At 38.7% G+C, this 4,045-nt stretch overlaps 1 long non-coding RNA gene across 1 annotated transcript; it reads left to right on the top strand.

The window, feature by feature from the left end:
- Nucleotides 1-375: 375 nt before the first annotated feature.
- On the top strand, nucleotides 376-1,974 carry LOC140845763 (uncharacterized). The gene is made up of 3 exons (XR_012124649.1): nucleotides 376-471; nucleotides 732-818; nucleotides 1,908-1,974. It is a non-coding gene; the product is annotated as an uncharacterized lncRNA (long non-coding RNA).
- The last annotated feature ends 2,071 nt before the right edge of the window (nucleotides 1,975-4,045 follow it).

Here is a 4,045-nt window from a genome sequence, read left to right as displayed (position 1 = left end):
GAATCAGATTAGAACATTTTTCAGGAACTTAAATTCACTTTGAACAAATAACATTAACCGGTGGCATAGAATTCTGGAATGGGGCAATTGACGTAACAATGCTTTCCTTCCAATCAGGTGCCCACAAGAAGTCACATTTCAACCAAAAGTTTAGCGGCCACAGAGCTGGAAAAGGGTGGGCATTGTCTGATTCCAATGCATGAAGGCTGACTGGGGCGGTGTGGGTAAAGTGAAGGTTCCTGCGGCCGGGATCCTCTCCCGAACCTAAACTACTCCATGATGCAACCGGCCTGCTGCTAGGCTCCCGCTCCCACACCCACGGGCAAGAAGCTGTCACTGCCTCAGTCACTATATAAAGAGCTCTGCTCAGGGCTCTGGGCGGAGGCCGAGACAAGGAGGATTACAGACCTGCAGACTATTGGATGCAGATGTAATTCTAGAGCTTGAACTATCTCCAGGAGAACAAGCCAGGTAATAAACCCTTTCACCCCAAGAATGTTCCGTTGTCATTCCTTGTTCTCAGTCCATAGTGAACTTGCCAGGGGCTGAAACCCATTGGCAAAATAGACAACCTTGTCTCCTCAGCTTGACTAAACGTGGACAGACTTCTGACTATGGCCCCTGACCTCTCTTTTCTTGGAGTATTTACTTTTGAAAACTTGCAATTATAAAATCTTTCTCTGCTCCAGTAAGATGTAAATCTTCTATAACTCAGGAATGTCTCCCTCAAGGTCCTGGGAACCATTTCTTTGAAATGTAATCATCAAGCTCGGATCCCTGTTTCTCAAGCCTTTGTGAGAGGAGAGGAACCGAACTTGGTAAGTACCAATTAGCAAACACAGGTGTTCCAGTCACAGTGACCAACATCTCCACTAATGCCCTCCAGTGATTTTCTGCTAGCTCACCCCGGCACCTACCAACACGCCCACGTTTTGTTTCAGCAGAGTTTAATTCAGTCCCTTTCCTCGAATGCAACACTTTTGATCTCTATTACAATAGCCTGGAAAAAAGTCTTCCCTTCCTATTTAACCCATCTGATAAAGTTTCTCTTATAACCAGGGCTGACAGCTTTATCTATGCAGATTCACATGCTGAAGTCGTCCTTCCCTTGGTTAGAGTTTTAATTCAATATTACTAGCCTCTGATTCTTTATTTTGTTCACCTCTGTGTCAGTGCTTCTCAGCCCTAGTTTAAATTTGAATCATCTGGGGAGTATTTAAGACTATTGATGACTGGGTCCAACCACAGAATAAGATTGAATTGATATGAGGTAGGGCTGGGGTATTGTTAGTGTTTAAAATTGGCCCAGATTATAGTAACTGACATGACTGAGAATACTTTTCCAGAGGATAAAACGTTTTCCTTTCACAAAGTACTTCTCCAAACAAACAAAATAAAATTCTCATTTTACCAAACTAGAATTGCTTTCCATTTTTGCCATTCCTGGGCTATATCCGGATTATCTTCATTGTAGGTTTGAGGTTTCCTAAACTCTTCAGTCACATATTCATTGATATTCTGTAGATGTTTCTACCATGGGGACATATGCCACTCATTATGCCTAGGTTATACTAGTTTATATCTCAAAAACAATTTCAAGTTCTGAATGGAGATAGTGAAAGACTCAATTTGACCCCCTTCTTTATGCAGCTACATCTATATCGTTCAAATCTCATCAGAAGTGTTATATTATCTAGAACTGCTTCCTTCTTTCTAATGCTGTTCACATACAGCAGCAATAGGCTCTCTCTGAGAGCCTAATAGAACTGGAGAATCAGAGGACACACCCCCACGTACTGAATCAGAATGAGTATTAACAAGATACCCAGCTGATTCTTGCACACATCAACCACGTGCTGCTTACTCCATACTGTAGCTTTCCTACCCCTCCTGTGTCCTTCCAACAGACTGAGTTTCCTGTGAAACCAGCTCTTATCACAAGGAAAAATAAGCTTGGCTTACCTGTTGGCCCATCTCACTGAAAGGTAAGTCATTTGACAGTATAGGCTATATATTTATTCATTTATTTCTGTACTACTAGGGCCTACTAAAATCCTTGGTATTTAGCAGTTATTCAATACCTACAATGAAGGAATTCCTGCTTAGTCATTTCTTAATTTTCTTTACTTTTCTTCCTTAATTCCCTTTCTTTTTCAATCCCATTTTTAGAGTCATGTAAGCAATATGTTTTTGCATTAGTTGATGTTAGTGATGTGGAATCTGTATAATATAGAAGAATGAAAAATAAGCTTTGTATATCATCCTAACAGAACTTTTTATTTCTAAAACCACTACTCCATTTACTTTACATGTTTGAATAGTTGAGTTCATAATAGAAATATCATTTTAAACGCTATTTTTTTATGCATCATTATACAGTAAGCATTTCCATGCTGCTACTTACTTCTCAAAACCATTCTTTTATTGTCTACTTAATAATGTCAATGGGCATTTTAGGTTATTTACATTATGACCTCAGCCCATTTCTCTGAAGTTAGGTTCAGCTAACGGTCAATACATCCATGCCCTCTGCTCCAGCAAGACTGGACTTAACGGCGTCTTTGCTTTTCTTACAGTCCTAATTTTTTTCTGAAGCAATTCCTTCTGCCTAATGCTTACCCTAAATAACAACCAATTAAAATCCTATCCTTCGTAGATGACTCAAATGCAAACTCTATAAGAATTTCTCTTGCAAATCTCGTAGATGTCTCTCCATTCTCCAAACTCCTTCACTTGATGGATTTTTTTCTATTACCATTACAGAATTTATCACATCCACCCGGATATTGTTGTCTAGTTATATCTACCAGTCCATGCACAAATTTAAGAAACATGTCCCAAATTACTGAACTAATATTATAATATTGAAAATATTTTTATATTATAATATTTATAGAGATTTGCTTATAAGAGATGCTAAAATTCTTCAGTTTTATTGAAGAATGCTTAATATAGGAAAATTGTACATATCTAATGTATTTATTTTGATGAGTTTTAGGATATGCCAGTGCCTATGATACCCTAAACATAATTAAGGTACCGAACATACTCATCACCTCCAAAAGATTTCTCCCTTGCTCCTCATTCCCCTTCTCTGGTGGTGACACAAAACGCACAGGTAACAAAAGTACAACCAGATAAATAGGATGACATTAAAACTAAAAACCTTCTGCACAGCCAAGGAAATGACCAACAGACTCCAAAGGCAACCTATGGAATGGGAGAAAATATTTGCAGCTCTGTCTACATACATATCTGCTAAAGGGTTAATCTGACAAATATGCAAGGAACTCCTACAATTCAATAGCAAAAAACAAACCAATTAAAAAATGGGCACAGGATTTGAATAGATATTTCTATTGAAAACACTGAATGGAGAAATCAGGTGTATGAAAAGGTGCTCAACATTACTAATTATCAGGCAAATTAAAACCCTAATGACATACCATCTCAACCCTGTTAGGATGACTATTATCAAAAGAAACAAAAGATAACAGGTATGGGCAAGGATATGGAAGAAGGAGAACGCTTGCACCTTGTTGGTGGGAATATAAAATGATGCAGTCACTGTGGGCGACAGCATGTAGGTCCCTCAAAAAAAAATTGAAAATGAAACGACAATACCATGATCCAGCAGTTCACTGCTGGGTGCCTCACACAGAAGCTTGTTTTACTTCAAAGTCTTTCAATTTGTGTTCTGTTTTGGATGGAATGCTCTTCCTTCAGATATTTACACAGCTTCTGCTGTCATGTCTTTCAGGTCTCTCTCTAATGGTGGCTTTTTAGATTTGCTTCCACTGACCACAACCCTTAGCCTTTCTCTCCTCTCATTATCCTTTTTAAACTGCTTTGGTAGCACTTATTATAATTTGAAATTTTATGGTATGTTCTTGCTTATTGTCTGTCTTTTCTACTAAACTGGAGGCAGAGCTGGAAATAATCTCCCTCTTTTTGGTGTACTCTCCCCCTCTCTCTCACTTTCTCCATATCACCCTTGACTCAGAATATGAGCCATTTATGAAGGCAAGTACAGGGTAGAGGTTCA

Source organism: Manis javanica, chromosome 13 (assembly GCF_040802235.1).
Source record: "Manis javanica isolate MJ-LG chromosome 13, MJ_LKY, whole genome shotgun sequence".
In the NCBI taxonomy this organism is placed as follows: Eukaryota; Metazoa; Chordata; class Mammalia; order Pholidota; family Manidae; genus Manis; species Manis javanica.
The sequence above is the reverse complement of the archived record's forward strand: the minus strand, read 5'-3'. Positions and strand labels throughout refer to the sequence as shown.